The sequence below is a fragment of the Caretta caretta genome, chromosome 2, assembly GCF_965140235.1.
Source record: "Caretta caretta isolate rCarCar2 chromosome 2, rCarCar1.hap1, whole genome shotgun sequence".
NCBI classification, from domain to species: Eukaryota; Metazoa; Chordata; order Testudines; family Cheloniidae; genus Caretta; species Caretta caretta.
In genome coordinates, this window is record NC_134207.1 from 63,485,441 (window position 1) to 63,504,324 (window position 18,884).

An 18,884-nucleotide genomic window follows, 5' to 3' on the forward strand; every position below is an offset into this window, starting at 1 on the left:
ATAATATAGTTAGTTAATATGATATTTTCTAGTGCAGAAAAATTGTAAAAGGATAACTGCTAGGGACTGATTTAACATTAAGGTTAAATTAGATATTCAGTAGTTTCATATAAAACCTTAGTTTGCATGAAAGTGAGTATCATTTAAGCATTGCATACTGACACAATTTAATAAATCAAATTTTATTTCTGGAGGATTTATTATAAACTAGTCCTTCAAATCAGTGTGAACAATAAATTAACTTCATTACATCAGTACTGATAGAATTACTACATTTATTCTTTTATTTGAAAATTATTCAAGTGTATCTATGGTCCTATTATAATTTAGTAAGTCAGGACATTCAAGTAATACAGCTGTACATATATACCAATTTGTATAGAACATTTGAAGAAGTGTAACTATAAAACAAGCTTCTCCTTCCCCCTCATTTTCCAACTGTGCTGCTTCTAGTCCACTTTTTTAAAAGGAACAGTGTCAGATATTTAATTTTTAAAAATACATTACTGTAGCACAACTGTACTATCTTCTAGCTACACCTCTCCATAGTTTAAGAGATACTTAATTTCTTTTAGATCCAAATTTACAACCTGGTATTCTATCACTATTTACGGCAGTAAACTGACATCAGAAGAGCTGAATAATGCAACTGAAGCAATGAAGTTTGTGTATGTATAGCAGGGATTGGGACATGAATCTCATGTCATTCCTTTGCTAGTTCTTGTTGGACCCCTCTTTTATCTTGGGTTCTTGTCTGACCGTAAAAGCCATTGTCACACACTAGTCTTTGGTAGGTTGAAAGTTATGCTTTATTGCCCTTTTCTTCCACCCTTTGAAATCTGAGGATCCTATTCTTGAGGATTTCAGGATAGGATTAAATAAATTCAAGAGGGCAAGTTCTGTGGTAGAGTTTTCTTTGATCTTCCTTCCACTTACCTGTGTTATTTCAGGTGTCCCACGCCACATTTAAAATGTCAACACTGGAACTCTCTCCTGATCTGTCTAACTGGGCAATATCTTGCCTTTTGTTCAGCTCCCAGGCTTTAATCTCAGTCCCTTGCTCCTGAGTGACTCTGGAGGGCTTGGTACTGGGCTGCAGACCAAACGTTCTCGAATGTCGAACTCCTTTTCTCCCTGAAGTCGTCATCCCGCTTTGTGACCTCAAGACAATAGAGGGAAATCCTCGGGTTCCAAGCGGCCGGTTTATCTCGCAGTCCTTTAAATTGCAAAGTACTTAGAATAATCTTAAGTATTACGTTACTATGTCATGTTTAGTTTCGGGTTCTTTTCCTAGATGTCATCGAACACTTTTGCAAATCGATGTTCTTCCTCTTTTGGCCAGTAGAGGGTACCATGACCTAGTTAAGTAACCTACTTTAAGTTTTCTGCTCTGGGTAGCCAGAGTGAAATAAGAAAACAAACATCTGCATACGTTTTCCCAATGGTGCAGCCTTGCTTCATCTCAAACAAAATAGGAGCGGTTCACTGGGCAAAACAGTTCTCCAAGAAGCTTTAACTTTAACCAACCAAACACAAATCTAAATGCTTCTGATGCAGAGGGGGCCCCAAGACAAATCTCTCTGCTCGCCTCCCACTGGCCAGCCTTCGTTGAGTTAGGATAGGACATTATGCTGCACTGTGTAAAAACTGCTGAGAGCAGAACTTTTGACTCCATTTTTGAAAGAGGAAGGAAGGTGGTAAATAGTAAACTCCGAGATTATTTTCAAATGAGAGAATTTCTCAGTATTCCTAGAGAATCAAAAATCTCATCAGACCTGGAATTATTCAGCCTTTAATAAAACCTCTCTTTATGAGCTCATGGTTCCTCCAGATCATAGCATACTGTCCAGTTCCAATCACTATATTATTTCAATTTAGAAAATACCAGGATTCCTTTTGTCTAATAAAAATGGGGAAGTATTTTTAACTGTCTCAGTAATTGGGCATTTCATTTATATGCCCTATTTGGTATTATACAGTATACATTGAATAGTATATATGACTGACTTGATGCATATGCGAAAGACAGAGGCGGGTTTCACCAGTGGGGTAATCTAGTATTTGAAATCCTTAAACCAATTAATTTAATGTTTCAGAGCTACGCTTTTATATTGCTCAGCTAACCTGTAAATTTATAATCTATTCCTGAGTTAGAATTTGCTTTGACTTTTAATGGATTAAACAAAATAGTATATGTTCTCATATATACATATACCATGATACATAGGTCTGGATGGTTATTTTATTGTTCCAATAATTACATTTTTTCTTAATTAAATCCTGGGAAGCTGTTCACAACGAATTGTAAACATAAGTCATGCAGACTCAAAGCATTAACAGTTCGGGCTTTTAAAAGGAAACACTAGGTACGAAATTAAAGCTTCCATTTATTCGACCAGCTCCCAGGAAAGGGTCTGCAACTGTCCGTTTTGACTCCTCTGTGTCAGAAAGCCCAAGGAGAGTTCAGTTGTGAAAAGTTCCGGGAGGGCAAAGGGAGAGAGGTAATCCTTCTCTGTTGTGGTGAATGTAATAGGCCCTAGCTGCAGTCTTCACTCGGACAAAACTCCCACTGCAACCAATGGTTTCTTTCGCATGAGTGAGGACTTGCGGAATCAGGGGTTCACTTCTAACATGCTTGTTCTGCTCCAAAAGCATAGCATGTTTCCTGGTGCCTATGTTTGTTATATTTATACCTAAATGCCCAGAGGTGGCTGTGTTGGCCTATTGAATGTTTGCTAAATGAATTATTTGAATATATTAGAATTAGGCTAAACCCTAGGGAGAGTAATATGACAAAATTAAACAGACCCTACCACCGCCAGCAGCCGGTTTCTGTTCTTACTGAAGTTAATGGGAGTTTAGTCGTTGACTTCAACTACTGCAGGACCGAGGCCCCAGTGACCAAGATAGCGGGAAAAGGTAGTTTTCACCTCGTCTGCAAAAGAGATCAATGTTAAGGGAGTTTCCTGATCTCCCTAGCAAATGACTAAATGTGCTGTGGAAAGTTATCACCCTTCTCTATTGCTATTAGCAGCAGCTGTGCTTGCGCCCTCGGTCCCCTGCCATGCTAATGTTCAGACAGGCAGTGTGTAGGAAGTAATGCACTTTCCTGCCCCTATATATTAATCTAGATTAAGCAGCAGTGTGTCCTATAAATACCTGAGCCTTCATTATCTGCAGTTATTTTGCAGACCCTATATTACTTATTTTAATGTTCCTTTCTCCCCCAGTGGCATATTTTAAAGGCATGCACTTTCTCAGCGGCTGGCATACTCTGTGAAACGCCAAGAATCAATAGATTCTGGCGCTGTAACGGTTGCATTTTGTAGACAGACGCATTCTGAGTACTATTATCTGCTTGCCGATCAATATGGTGCCTCATACCTGTTATTTTGGGGGAAGCGGCTAGAGGGTTTTAGAGTAATCTGTCAGAATAGGTAACACAATAATCCCGCTTTACAAAATTCTGTTGTTAAACCGTAGGTATGTAATTGTCACAGCGGGTCTCTTTTTCACTGGGGCCTTTCAGTTACAGCCCGGATCCTGAGTGAATGAAATATACTTATGTCCGCAATCTGAAAACTATTCAAGGTGGGGGAGGTGGAAAATAAAGTAGCCCTGATCCAGTCGTCTGTTTTTTCTGGGCAGAGTATCCAGGACTAGTCTGGATCGCAAAGCGAATGTGTTTTCCTGATGCGAATGAGTTAGCGTCAGAGAGAACCGGCGTCTTGCTGTTCCGAGCTGGAGAATAAAGCGCAAGAGCTGCCTTCAGGACCATGGACAGCGGACGGGCTCCGGCCGCTGCCGATGGGACCTGAGCAGAGTATCTCTTCCCCCGCTTTGTTCCTCTGCAGGCGCAGGCCCAGGCCCGGCTAAACAAAGACATTGAGCAAGAGTTACATTCAGAGCCCTGGCTTCTTCCCCTAGCTCCAGGACTCCCATGTCTAACTACCCTACTCTCACGCGTAGGACGTTTTAAGACTCCACCCAAAGCCTCTCAACAGAAGTCAGATTCTCTGTTCTTTCAAGCTTCCCTAGCTGTAAAACCTTCTCCCCCGGCCCTCCTACGTTTAGAATTGTTTGGCTGCTTTAATTTCTTCAGCATCACGTTACTTGGAGTGCAAGTCAAATCAGGTAGAATAGCATGTCAAGAAGCCTCACAAGGGGACGAAATAACAAGCGGGCATTCCGAGCCTAATGCTCCTGGACGGTTGGTAGGAAGATGCATAATAAACAATCCTGGGAAGAGGATGACCATATATAATGTGTCTCTTTAATTGACTTTAAGCCCAGAGAAGCAAAAGAGTAACCTACTTCTCCTGCTAAAGCACTGCTGCTGTATTGCCTATAATAAACCAGCCCCTCCACAGAGCCTTCTCGGGACAACTGCCACTTGAAGAAGCTTACCCAGTGGCAGCCTTCCTTTCCTCACCAGAGGATTTAGCCATTCCAGCTGTGCATTCCTATCTAGTCTAGATTTTCTTAGGTGAAGGACTGTGGATTTTTATTTCTTGCGTCTGGCCTGTTTTTATTTTACTGTTGTGTTTGTTCTATGGTCTATGATCTTCAGTGCTGGCTTCAGGCTCCGCTCTTGGCATTCACCGCGTGCCTTAATTGTATGACATTAAATCAAGGTCCGCTGTGAACACGGAGAGTCAGAGCCTCGGATCTCTCACTCCGGAAACAAAATAGCAACTGATCTTTGCAAGGAAGGTAGATTTCCCCCCACCCCCCCACACACACACACCCGCTCCTCCTCCAGGCCTGGGCTGAAGGTTAGTCATGTCGGAGGTGTCTTCCTAGCCCATCTGTTATTTCCAAGGGCCAGGGGTCTGTGAAGTGTGCCTGCCAAGTTGCTGCTCTAAATTGGCCAGGCTTTTCTGGTCGCTTGAAATAGAGAATCTGGTTTTGCTCTAGTTTTGATTTCTCAGATTGATTCTTCTTTTAAGGCTAGCAAATGTAGGGTTTGCCCCCTCCCCCCACCACACACGCTAGCTTTCGCACTCTGTGCGTCGGAGACAGGCCCAGCATCTCCAGCTCCTCTCCGCTAGGAAGGGTTTCGGAGGGGGAGCGCTGAAAAATGAAAGGACAGGACGCCTCATCTTTCTTTGTAAAGCAGAGAAAATTAACCCGATCGCACCTGCCCCTTCCCGGGAGGCTACGGACAGCCCATCTGGCCTGCCTAGAGTTACTGTGCAGTGGAAGGAAAACAACCTACTCTTTTACTGCCCTTTTAACCGTTTAAACCGGCATCAAATCCAGACTGATTCGGACGGCATCCCTGAGCCAAGGAGGGTTGCTGTGCAAAGCCTATTACCCAGTCTGAATGCGATCAGCGCCCTAAAACTGAGCCAGTTGACCTCTACCGGTGGCCTCTGAAGTTTAGCTTCAGTGGGAGAGAGAGAGAGAGAGAGAAGGCACATTGGGCTATTTCTTTAGACGAGCGCGGTTCCATTCTGGCAAACGGAAATGGGTGGCTCCAGGAGTTTGGTTTCCCAAGGACTTCAGTTGCACACCAGCTTCTGTGCGTACAGGACGTGGGGACGCGGTTCCTACCCTGACCACCATAGATCCGGAGAGTGAGCTCCTAGAAAACAGACAAAGCGCGAGAATTAGAAAGGACTGGGGGTGGGGGAATAGCGTTACAGCCCGCCCGCAAAGCACTGGCTAATGTATGCAAATGACAAAGGAGGAGAGGGGAGGCTGATCAGGAGAAGTGTGTGTGTCTGGGGGGAGGGAGATACACTGAATAGGGAGAAATAAACGGGGAAATCGACTTTCCTGAGCTGCCCCTTCAGCCAGGGAGAAGAGCTAATGAAGGACAGGAGTTTCCGGGGCCGGGAGAAAGATGGGGGAGCAACCCCCCGTTTGAGTTTCTATGTAAACAAAGCGGATTTGCCAGTCGACGACACCGTTCGAGCCAGATAGGATCTTTCCAGAGCTCGCAAACCTCAGCCACAAACGGGCATCCAAAAAAAAAAAAAAAACCCCAACCAAAACAAAAAAGGCAACAAAAGGTCCCCCTCCCCATCCCCCCAGTTTAGGTGCATTCAGAATACACTAGCCGAGCGCGAAATCCGTCCGGAAAATCCGAGCACTCCCCATAAACCGCCCCCCCCCCACACACACACACTAAAAAAGGAAGAACCAGCTAAACAAAAAGAAAGGTTCAAACCTGCGGAGAGCTCAAGCTTTTCCCCTGGCAGCGCCGGAGCCCGCAGAGAACGCGAGGTGAGGGTCCTCTTCGGTGCTAGGTGCTTTTTGGGGTGGGGGGTGGCGCGGTCTGGTCTTTCCCCCTCGCTTGCTGATCCCGAATTAGGGATTAATGGCTCTCCAGCCAAACAAATAAGGCATCTGCCTTCAGTACAAGCGGATTACACGGGGCTGCTGACGTCACCAGCCAGGCAGATGTTGGCTCCCAAAGTCCTGATCATCTCCCCGTGTCCTTGAAACCAGAGCGAACCCGGCAGGATCTCAGCCCTGAGCTGCTCAGCCCGGGGTCGTCACGGGCGAAAGAACCTCACCCGAGCCCCGCAAACCAGCTCTCTCTCCAGCAAACTCTCCCACTTGGGAGGGAGAGGTGAAAGGTCGATCCCAGTGCAGCTCCCCCAGCCTCAGTATCGCCTTAATCTGCACACTGACAGCAGCGAAGTGGCTCCTAATCCCAGCCTCACCCCATTCAACCCTTCCCCAGGAAACAGCTGAATTCAATGAGATCCCCTTCACTGCGGCACCGCTTTGGTGTTTATAGCGTCATTCGCTGTGGTTTGACAACAGGATCCGCTAGCTCACTACAGCCCATGCATTAACCACCGTTTCACCGCAGACTGCAATCTAGTTATGACCCAGAGTCAGTCTCCTAAAACTCTCTGTATTCCGAACAGGCACCCCTTACCCGTGTCCTCCAGCGGACTGATTCATCAGACAGAAACAGACGCTGTTCTAAATAACAGTGATCTGAAATTCAGACCCACAAATGAAACCAGTTTGGCCTTACCCTATCTATATCCTTTGAAACACAGGGTTTGAGCAAACCTAAGCGGGTTATATAAAATACTCTTTCTTCATATTATTAGGAGAAACTTTTTTTTATGGTTAGATCTATCCATGTCAATCAGAGAGATTCTATTCAGAGAAACTGGAGGTATGGTGTTTATAGATGCTTATCTTTCTGTGTATCAAGTAAATCTGTTTAGATATTAAAAACAAAGCCAAAAACCCAAATAATCCAGCTGCACTCAAGGCCTCACCCAAATTGATGCTTGTTTAAAACAAAATCGAATCTTATATTTAAATGACTTAAATGAGGGAAAGTGTATTTATAAATCTTGTAGGTCGAGGTAAGGCCTTTCCATCCATAACTCCCCATTTCTAAGCTCAGATATATTTAAACTCCCGAGTTCGGGCGAGAGCTTTCTGTGCATGTTTCTGCATTGACTGGTTTGGGAGGATTTAAAAGGATTTGAAAAGGCAGCTCAACTGGAATGATCAAAACGAAAAGGAAATTTGCCTTAGAGCCATGGCTGTAGATTTGCTATGGAATAAAGTCGATGACTCATCATCCTAGTCTCTGCATCAAACAATTGTTTCAATAATGTCCGTATCGCAGTCAGGCAAAATAAATGGTATGATATAATGTAGTGGGGTGAGGAAAGCAGCCCTTCAATATCTAGATTATTTTTAAGGAGCTGTTTTATAGATCTGTTCCATATTATCCTTGTCTGTCAAAGTGGCATTTAATTTTCCCAATTGTGGAACTTGATCACTGATCAAATCAATTTAATTTACACCAATGTCACTCAGCTGATGTTAGAATTGAATTGTAGATTTATTTTTGTCTCTGCGTGTAAGAAAAAGCACACAAATGCAGAGTGGGTTGATCTTTCTGACTTCCGTAACAGGTAACAACGGATGAAAGTCTTATAAATACTAATTCAATAGAATAGAAGGCGGACTGCTATGCAGCAAAATTAGAAATGCCACTTCCCTCATCTTTTGTTTTTGAAACTTCTGCTATTACAAGAAATCGAAACCACATGTATTGAGAAAGACAGAGCAGCGAGTTTTCTTATTATTTTCACATGTGTGGATTTTGAATATTATCCTGTGGTCGCTTTACTCTATATTTTCTAGCCTGATATTCCTTTCCCATTTTAGTTTAATATCCGTTCGCTGTCCATGGTTTTGATCTGCATGATGGGAGATGAATGCTACATCTTAAAGAATGTAAATCGCTGTGTATTTGCACAAACTCAATAATGCATTTGAAGTTGTTGTCAAATGGCGAAGTAAACTGCAAGTTTCTCCAGGGCACTTTTAAAAAGAAGTCTCTTTGTTTTCCAGTGCAGAGCAGTGAACACAGGTGGGAATTTGCATTTATTTATAGTTTATTGCTTTTAATAGCTGACAGATGTCTGATACTTCGAAATCATAATGAAATGGTGACTACTAAGCCCGATACTCTTAAAACCTAGAGCTCTTTCACCATTTCTTTAAACGGATTAACGTGGAAATTAAGAAGTGATTTTCAATTATGATTCAGGGAGCGAACATACATAACCTTAATTTAAGCTATTGGAAAACCACCATGTCTTTATATTTTATAGCGGACATAAAATATGCACGAATCTAAAATACTACTCAGAATCTAGAATCTAAAATACTACTCAGAGACTCGCAATGCAATCGGTGTATAAAAATCCCTTTCCTGTTTAAAAAATGGTTGATTACCACTACAGACTTTTAAAGCTTTAATAAGTTGCAAGAGACATTCAGGACCATTTCATGGCTGGATCAGCCTTTTCCCAGTTGAATTTTTCCTGTCTGGGTTATTCCGTGTTCTTGCTTAAAGTATAAAGACAATTAAACCACACAAAACAGCTCCCCCCCCCCCGAAAGGGAATAAGTATAAAACACCGCCCGCGCTTTCTAATTTCTTTCATGCGAAGAAACTCATGTGCAAACGCGCCTGCAAGTCCCATTTCAGTGCAAGTGGCTTCGGAGCCCTGGGCTACCAATTGCCCCCTCGCCCTCTCAGAAGCAAAGAGGTGCAATCTCAAACGCGCGGTACCGGCGGCGGGGCAAAAAGCAGGGCTGCAGCCATTCACACTTCATGGGGTCGGTGGCTTCTTTCAAAGGAGCCTTGAAGTATTTAGGATTGGGGGGGGGGGGACCCTTGTACCGGAAGAAAATGGTCTAAACACAATAGGACTCGCCATTTTCTCCTGCCAAAGCACAAAGCAGCTCCGCGGCTTCAGCACCACACAAAGAAAGCATGGACCGGCTGAATTCTCTTACCACCCCCCCACCCCCCCGGGATTCAAAGGCTTTCCCCTAACCGATCCGGTTTCCCAGGCGCGCTCACACAGAAAAGGCGATGGGGGGGGGGAGGGAGAAGGGGTGTATTGATCTCAGGATAGTGAAATCAAATCCTGCCAGAACAAGTCCGGCCAACACAAGGGCGTTTGCAAAACGGGAAAGCGATATTGATCCCGGAATTCCTTCAAGCTGGGTGGACTCAGACCCCCACGTTGGGCTGAAGAGGCTAGACTCAGAGCACGACCACGTTGCCTTTAAAAAAAAATTGCACGCGGGCCAGAAAAGACCTTCTAACCCAGTTGGAAATAGAGCTAGCAAATCCCCCCTGAAACTGCGATGGGACCTGACATTCCACGGTGTGAAGCTACAGCGGCAGTAGCCATGGCCAACATGTGCAGGGTGGTCCGTCCCCAACCGGCCAAGGAAGCGCAGGGCTTTCCTTTCCTTCGCTTTCCACCTTGGGTTCAGGACGGTACAAGGCAGCAGACTCCTAAAGAAAAGGAAAAACAAAACAAAACCACCCCTCGCAGCAGCGCCCTAAAATTGCAGCAGGAGGTTTGTACTTACAGCCAGCGCTAAAGTGAGTAATCCTCATCCCAGGTAGGGTTCGCTTTGCCTTTAGTTCTGGTTTGCTCCTAGTCTCCATGGTTCAGAATGGATGAAAATACAGATCTGCCGGCGGGCAGGAATGGATTTCTTTCATTGTTTAAATGCAGGAACGAGACACGGTGCGGTGTCTCTTCTAATAGTTTCTGCTTGGGATTCAGCAGCTCTCAGCCCAGTAAAGCAAGGCTCCGTGTGTGTCTCCCCCTCCTCCTCCTTCTCCTTCTCCTCCTCCCCCCCCCCACCACTTTTTTTCTCTCCCAAAAGAGGGCAGGTCGCTCCCTGAATCCCAATGAGTTAAATCAGTCACTTTCCTTCTCATGCATCAGCAGCCACTTTAACAACCCCAGGGCTGCGGGCACAAAAGAGCATTTAGCTGCCTCCAATTTGTGCAGAAGGCCTGTCCTTAATTTGTTTTCGGAGTATAATTAAATCATGTATTTCGCCCGAAATAAAAATACCACGTCCCCAACTTTGGCGATTGAACCACTAATTGTAACCTTTTTAATAAACTCCTGAACGTGCACTCATACTCAGCGAGCCTGCAAAGACCCCCCCATAAATTGACGAGCAGCATTTCTCAGCTACGGAGACCTGCATCCTTTGGAAAGGTCGGCGCTGTACAATCCACAATCCCTTGCCAATGAAGTCTTATATCAACAGAATCACTCTGAAAGGATTACAAGCCGTCCAAAATAAAGCTTTAATCTGAAATCTACCTGGTGGCACATTCAATTGCAATCAAATATCAGGGATGGTTTAAACAGCCCCGCACAACCCAGTGTAATTTGATGTGGATTTCATTTTTTCAGAGACACACGCTGTGTCATTCGATAAATACTGGTTTTGGCCAGGTTATGACGCCGATTACTTCTTCGACAGCTACATGTATGTAACCGTCTAACTGCTGCTGAGGCGGAGAACTGATAAATAAAAGCAGATGCTAAAGAGATTCAGCTGTAGTCCTCGGCTTTGAGAAGCTAAAATCCACAGAAAGTCATTTACATCTCGGGTACTATCGCACTTGGAAAGCAAGCGGCTAACGTAATGCAATGCAGAGCGCATGTTGTCAATCGAAAACGTTAATCAGCAGAGCCCGTGCCAGTCTGCCTGTCGTGCCGCAAACCTGTTCTTCATGCCCACTGACCACTAGGGTGAGAGATGACCCTTCGGGGGCGCTCACACCATCTTGGTTATATAAAAAGTTTTCCTTTGTACTTTCTTTACACCCCTGTCATCTCCTAATTCCAACTGTACTTGCTCAAATGGGTTGTAATCCGACTCTAGAGGAGATTAAAGAGCCAGAGATAGCTGCGTTTAGGATTACCAAAAGGAAATGAAGGGATCTAATCCATCCCCCCTCAAGCCCTCCACCCCTCACGTATTTTTCAGTTTCAATCAGACTTTATATTACCTTTTAGTATTTTAAATACCTGGAATCGTTTGAAGAAGGGGGCAGAAATAGACTGAGAGCTAAGGAGTGTTTTTTCCCTTTGATGAATTCATTGGCACAGAATAAGGTGAGTTTGCAAAAGCAGCCAGCGCTGTCCCCCTGCTTGCCTTCCGCATCTCAAACACCCATTGCATGCGAATGGCTCCAGGGCCTGCAAGCTTACATAGAACCTCTTCTCTTCAGCCTACGGTTCACAGCAAGAATTCCATGTATGGAGCTGGCATGTGCAATCCACAGAATAAATCCGAGAGTGATCTAAGTTGCAGCAGGAAGAAAGGAATCTCAGTTTCCCCACACCAGCGATGAGATAAGAAACAGAATATTATTTGCACACAATACTAACAAGTTTTAGAATCCACTTACCTTTAAACAGAGGAACGTGAATGTGTTGCTCTAATCGCTTAACCCCGCCATGGAAACAACTAGCATTTACTACATCGATACGAAAATAAAATCGTGGGGTGCTTTCCACGTTTATCTTTAAAACAAGGAAATAGCATCACCTTGTGCTTAAAATGATACGAAAAATCTATACAGAAATGTAACATTTATCTAAACAAGTCTGTTACGTTGAGACCAATTTGTTCTGTGGAAGGTCTGTAGAATAAATATTATGCAGTTGAAAAAATGTGCTTAGAGATTCTAAATCTCTCTTCTTATCTGTCAGTTCAAATATACCCTCACACCCCGACGGGTTTAAATGGGTAGCTGTAACCTAGACTGTCTGACCTAGACTGTATCATTTTGTATGAATTCTTAATTTTAATTTTTTGTTCTGATTACCCCTGGAGTAAATCAGGACCACCTGAAAGGGTGTGGTAATATACTATAAGGGCCTGCATTAAAAAAAAGAAGAAAAGGGCTAGTCATCCTTTTCAAAGATTTTGTTGTGTAGAGTGCATATCCTGGTCCTTGCAAGCCTGGAAGCGTGTTGAATCAAGTGCCCTGGCAGGAGCTACAGAGCTAGCGACACCACATATAGCCCGCATTAATTATTGAGGTTCATTTCCTGATTTAGGGCTCTGGTTTCCTTAGGAAGCAGACCACCTGCCACAAAGCAGGCCAGCACCTTTGGTCAAAGCTTATGAAAATGCAACCCAACTCATTTGCAAGAAAGTTATTGCTCATTAGTTGGTAATAAACTTCTCTGGAGAGGACACAAAAGTCTTTTAAAAGTGCAAGGTGTTCTTTGTTACGGCATCGCAAGTGGGATTAGCATATCAATGCAGAAGGGGAACAATAGACTAGGGTTTGCCTCCCCCACCCCTTTTAACATTTTAGGTGAATCTAGTAGTCATGAAAGTGAAAGGCTGAGGTCCAGTCGGGTTTAGCAAACCCTTCACCTCCCTCTGGGTCTGTCACACCCGTTGCTAATCCAGTTCTGGGTCTGTCCGGAGCAGAGCTGCCAATTCTGCACCGCCCATGTTAAATTTTACAGGAGATGGGCAAATGGTTACTAAAGACTGACCTGAGACCACTAGATTCATTTCACTTGGAACCAAAGCCTACTTTGAATACAAGCCTCCAGGGGTGAAAGTCTACAGCATTTGAAACATTGGACCACCTGGCAACACACACACAACCCCAATGGTTTTATGAGCCCTCTCCCTGAATGGAGCTAACAAATTGTAAAACTTTGGCCTTTTGGATTTTTCTCCCAGGCTGCAGTTTTACTGTTGAAACGTTTGCAGTTGGATATTTTACAGGACAAAGGCCATCGACTAACTCTGATATTCAATATCCTTAACAAAGCCTATGTTGTTGTCCCCCCTTCTCTCTTTATGGTGTTTAAAAAGTCATCCTGGCAGACCCTCATTCTCCTTGCTTTCAAATCCATGCATTTCTTGATCTTTGTAGGGATGTGTTAACATCCTGGCAAAGCAATGGGGCATTTAAAAATTATTCAGCCAGTAGGGAAGACATGGCATTTTTTCCTCATTCTTAGCTATTTAGCAGAAATCCCTCCATCCCCCCAGATAGGAAACCCAAGGAGCAACAAAAACAAGGTCAAGGCTACCAGAATATTCCAGCCCTTTGGTTATAGATATAAGTAGAGGTTATGTAGCAGTAGAAATTAATAATAAAAATAGCCACAGGTCAGTGGAACCAATTAAACAAATCTCCCCAACTCTGAAGCCCCTGATCCAGCTAGTTGTCCTGGCTTGACAACCTGTATGGGTTATTTACCCACATGTGTAGAGTGCAGCTAAACTGTTGCGAATTAGAATTGTGACTTGGGCCCCACAGGGAAAGCACAGAAAGTCTATGGCCGCCTTCCCTGGTGGCTGGCTGCGAACTCTTTGGTTGTAAGGCGGGAGCAGAAGGAGACAAAAGCGAGGTTTGCCGAATCAGAGCAGCAACAAACCGAGCAATTGCAAGCGTTTGCCTTTGGAAAGGAGCTGCACGCCAGCGGGTGCCCCTCCGAGGAGATGCTGCTCGAACGCAGCTATTTTTAGGGATTGCAGTGCTATGCAATATACATTAAAGTACAGCGAATTGCCAAAAATAAAGGAAGCCCCTATTTTCCTGGCAGTGTCGCTGGGGACGAGGAACATAAAAGTGTCCTTCGCAAGAACCAACAGCAGCAAAACAAATAAGTGCGGACATTAATATATATATATATATATATATATATATATATATATATATATATATATATATATATATATATATATATATATATATATATATATATATATATATATATATATATATATAGGTATTTAGTGTTTGATTCTCTGGTTCCATGTAAGGACTCCTGAGAACTGTGAATAAACCCCGAAATCGTCGGAGTTGACGTCAAATCCATCTTAACAGCCATCAAGGAAAACGTACAGGATGGGGTTTCCCTAAATGCAAACCATCAGCGAGGCATCTGAAAGGAGCTTTACTTTCTCCATTGTTGTCTGGCAAACAATGGGAGCCCCGGGCGACTGTAAGGCTGTGAGAATGAATAGGGAAGCCGCAGGATGTGTGCGGGTCAGTGCTTGGGGTCTCTGTCCTAAAGCCCCTTTCTCAGCTTGCCACAATAAAGGAGCACAAGGTTTAGGCTTTGTTGGGTCACCGGCCATCTTCTATTATTCATCACAGCCGCAACAAAAAACACTTATTAATCAGCGCTGACCAGAGGCCCCTTTTGAAACAAGGACAGGGGGGTGGGAGAGAAAAGAAGACAGAGGGACCCTGAACAGACCCTCCCAAAGCTAGAGCAGCCATAGGCACTTTTCGGCTGGACAAAGTGGTGTTCCCCCCCACCCTCCCCATAACAAAGTTTCAAATCAGGCCCCAGAGGACTGGTCTTCACCCCTCCCTCTCACTCTCCCTTTCCTTCTTGCTCCGAAGAGGATGGAGACTTTGTTGCAAGTAAAGCTGGCTTGAGGTCAGATTGCCAAGGCCTGAGTTTACAGGTATAGGACTGCTCATGGAAGAGAAGCCTGTTTCCCATCTGGGCCTCAAGTCAGGAGATGACGCAGGAGAGAAGAGGTTTGCTTGGGGTGCGCTGCTGCTCTTGTGCTTTAAAGCTGATGGATGAGGTGTCAGGCCAGGAGCTGTCTGAGGACTTGTTTCAAAATGGTATGAGAGGGAGTCAAATGTGCCCCTGATTGACTGTGCTGAGAGCAATCCTCAGGGTGGTGGTGGCTGTCCCCGATTTCTAGTGCTGTGTATTGCTAAAATGGTGAGCTTTGCTGAAGAGGAGCTCATAGGCTTAAGAGGGCAACATTTATTCCTAGGTGTAAACAAGAATTCAGCGGCAATGGAGTGCTGAGTGATCTTAAAGGATGTATTAAAACCGAATAGGTGGTTATTTAATTCTGGGGGAGGAGAGAGGGATTTTTTTCTTTATTCATTTCTGATAATTTTGCAAACATAATTTAATTATTGTCAAATAAGCCAGTGTTTTTGTGTAATTAACTATGCCTATATTACTATATAATACACAGCCTTAACATATCTATGTTCACACAAATATATAACACCTGAAAATGGAATCAAGGAACTTGGTACAAATAAGTTTAGTTTGACTGGAATAAAACTAACCATTTTTGGAAGGAGAACTTTTCTGGAAAATCCTCTCTATCTAGACAGTTGGGTTTTTGTTTAAGTGCACAGACTTATCTAAGTAAACAAAGCATTTTGTACTAGTTTATATTTACCAAATGAAAAGGGAAAGCAGATATTGAATCCCCTGTCTATCAGCAGAGAAAAAGAAATTGTTCTCTTAAGAGGAAAAAAAAGTCAACACAGAAGATAGCTTCTGCTTTAAATGTTTACCGACTATATTGTGTGTGTGAATGTCTTTCTTTCTTTCTTTCTTTCTTTCTTTCTTTCTTTCTTTCTTTCAGTACCCACTATATCTGCGGAAAAGCACTAAATAGTAATAGCTAACTGAATCTGATGAAAAGCTTCCCCTTAAATTTATGAATATGATTCTTTATGGCATGTAGGCTGTAACATTCTGAGCTGTGGAACGCCTAAGTAAGGGCTTTGTTAATGAAAACAAGAATAAAGAATTCTTTGGTATGTAGCCCCCACTGGTATTTACCACAGTTTACATTGCAAATACAAGACTGCCTTGCATATTGTGTTCTCATGACATGTATTTTACTTAAGTGCTTACAGTATTCTAAGGGTGAACATATTTCCAAAGAGAAAATGGGACACCCACAGCTGCTCACCCAAGGCCAACCCCCACCATGCTGTTGCTGGTCACTGGAACTCTGCCCGCTCCCCCCCTCTCCCCCACACCAGGCTGTTGCCTGGTTGCTGAAACCCTGTGGAGGGGCCTTCGCATGCTGGAATGCTGCTTCCCTCCCCAGCCCTACTTCCCCCCTGTGTGTGTGTGTGTGGGGGGGGGGGGTGGCATCACCGCTCGCCCCCTCTGTACCGCTTGACAAAAGTGAGCATTTGTCCTATTTGCTCTTGCCAATTGATCAAGTCAGCAAGAGCAAATGGGGCAAATGCCTCCTTTCGGAAAAAAAGTCAGGATGGCCGGGACAGGGCTTAAAAAAGGGACTGTCCCCACCAAAACAGGACATATAGTCACCCTAAGTATTCTCTCTTCTCTCTTCCTGTCCCAAGCCCAGCCTCAACTATTGTGTGACTCAGATGTTGCAGAGCTTGACGTTCCAGCAATGGAGTAATCAAGTGTTACCTAAATTATTTAAAGCCTGGGATTAAAGGCCTTAGTGCTGAGTGCTGACAAGCTTTCAGATATAGACTGGAGAAAGTTTTGTATTCTTTCCTCTATGTATACACTTTGAAAATAATTTGGTAAAATCCAGTGAATTATTCTCAAACTGTATGCACAGAGAGAATGAATAATTCTTTTACAAGTTGTTCTCCAAAGGAATTAATAAGACTATTCAAAATACAGTGGAAACCTATTAAACACACAATATTGTGGGCTCTCCAGTGCCACTCTTTTAACTGCTCTGTTTCTTTCACAGGTGCTTTTTGAAAGCAGATCCATTATTTTACTCTGGTTTGGTTTGGCACACAGAGCATGCATTAATTCAACAAATCTGGCTGTTTCAAATGTTAATCTTCTTTACATGTTGAGGCCTGATCCTGCAATGCTTGCTCTCCCTAAATTACCATTGACTTCAGGTTCCTGTGTACTGCAAATTAGTGATAATAATTAATAATGAAACTTGTCATTTAATTTACAGAACTTTAGTTTAAAACAGCTAAACTAATTCCATTTCCACATCTGGGTTTGGTGAACCGGATATAGGATTATTTAACAGTACCATTCTTTTCAATAGGTTTCCTTGTGAATGGTTTCTGTATTGATGGGTTATATGTGTTACTATGTTAAACAAGGGAAGAAATCTTTAAATTAAATGGTTTATTGCATTCTACTCTGCTATATTGTATAGAAAAACAGACACAAAGTATTTCAAAAAGTATTTTCTGTGAGCATTCATTGCACGGCATCATAATGATATCCCCTTAAATATACCAGTTAATGCTAATGCTGCTCATGCAAATTAGGAAGGATTTTCCAAGTTTGTTGAAAGAGAAAAGGCACATGTCAATGTTATATTTAGTTCAATGTTATATTTAGTAAAGGTTCACATTTGAATAACATTAGCACATTCTTTTATGTTAACAGTATTGTTTACTTTTTTACATGTATTAAATAGATTATTTTATTAGGTCAGATTCTGTTACTCTTACAAATGCTGAGTAGCACCTGACTATATGAATAGTCCCATCAAAATCTGTGGAAACGCCCATGGAATAAGGGGACATCTTCACTACAATAATAGACCTGTGGAATGGCCACAGCTGGCCCTGGCCAGCTGGCCTGGGCCAGCCAGGGTAGTTGGGCTTGGCTGCAGGGCTAAGAATTGCAGTGTAGACATTCACGCTTGTGTCTAGAGCCCAGACTCTGAAACCCTGCGAGCGGGGAGGGTCTCAGGGCCCGGGCTCCAGCCTGAGCCCAAATGTCTACACTGAAATTTTTAGCCCTGCAGCCTGAGCCCCGTGAGCTCGAGTCAATTGAACCTGGTTCAGATACTCGGTGCTGTGGGTATATCATTGCCGAGTAGATGTACTAGATACTATGCTCCATAAGAAAAGACAGCAAAATTTGGCCCATAGGAATGAATGGGACTATTTGAAGAGCAAGGTACTATTCGATGTGAGGAAGGGTGGTAGAACCCATCCCTTATATAGCACAGTATCCAGTGCTTTAAAAACATATTTTAACATATTGTGTACCTAAACATTTGTGGGTAAAGACAAGACACTGGAACAGCTGAGATGAGCAAGGCTGGTGGAGATTGTTGGTGTTGAGAAGAAGGAAATATTGATTGCAGGAAGAAGTAGGGCTTAACAGAGGGGAGGCCTGAAAGAAGAGGGCAAGTGTGCTTGGTTGATGGAACCAGAATAAGTGTATCATGCATAGGGGACAGCATGACAGAAAGTGTAAAATTGAGGATAGGGGAAGAACATAAAAGGAACATCAAGTTCAAATGACTGTAAAGGGCATAGGGAGTAGGAGGTGTTCTTGAGTTCTTATGAAGCAGCAGTTATTCCAAATTGCTTTAGTTTATATTTAAATTGATATTTTAAGGTAAAAAGCCATTTACAGCCAGAATAGCAATCTAAAATTTGATTCGGTACATAATGCATCTTGGGCTTGGATCCTGGACTTCTTATTCAAAAATAACCCCTCCTGATGTCAATAGGCATTTGGAAGTGCCCGGTCTGAATAAGAGCCAGCTCAGGACATGTCTACACTTACCTCCGGAGCAATCGATCCATCAGGGGTTGATTTATCGCGTCTAGTGAAGACGCGATAAATCGACCGCTGAGTGCTCTCCCGTTGACTCCGGTACTCCACCGGAGTGAGAAGTGCAGACAGAGTCAATGGGGAACGTCAGCAGTCAACCTACCACAGTGAAGACACCGCAGTAAGTAGATCTAAGTATGTCATTCATGTAGCTGAAGTTGTGTAACTTAGATTGATCCTGCCCCCCAGTGTAGACCAGGCCTCAGACTC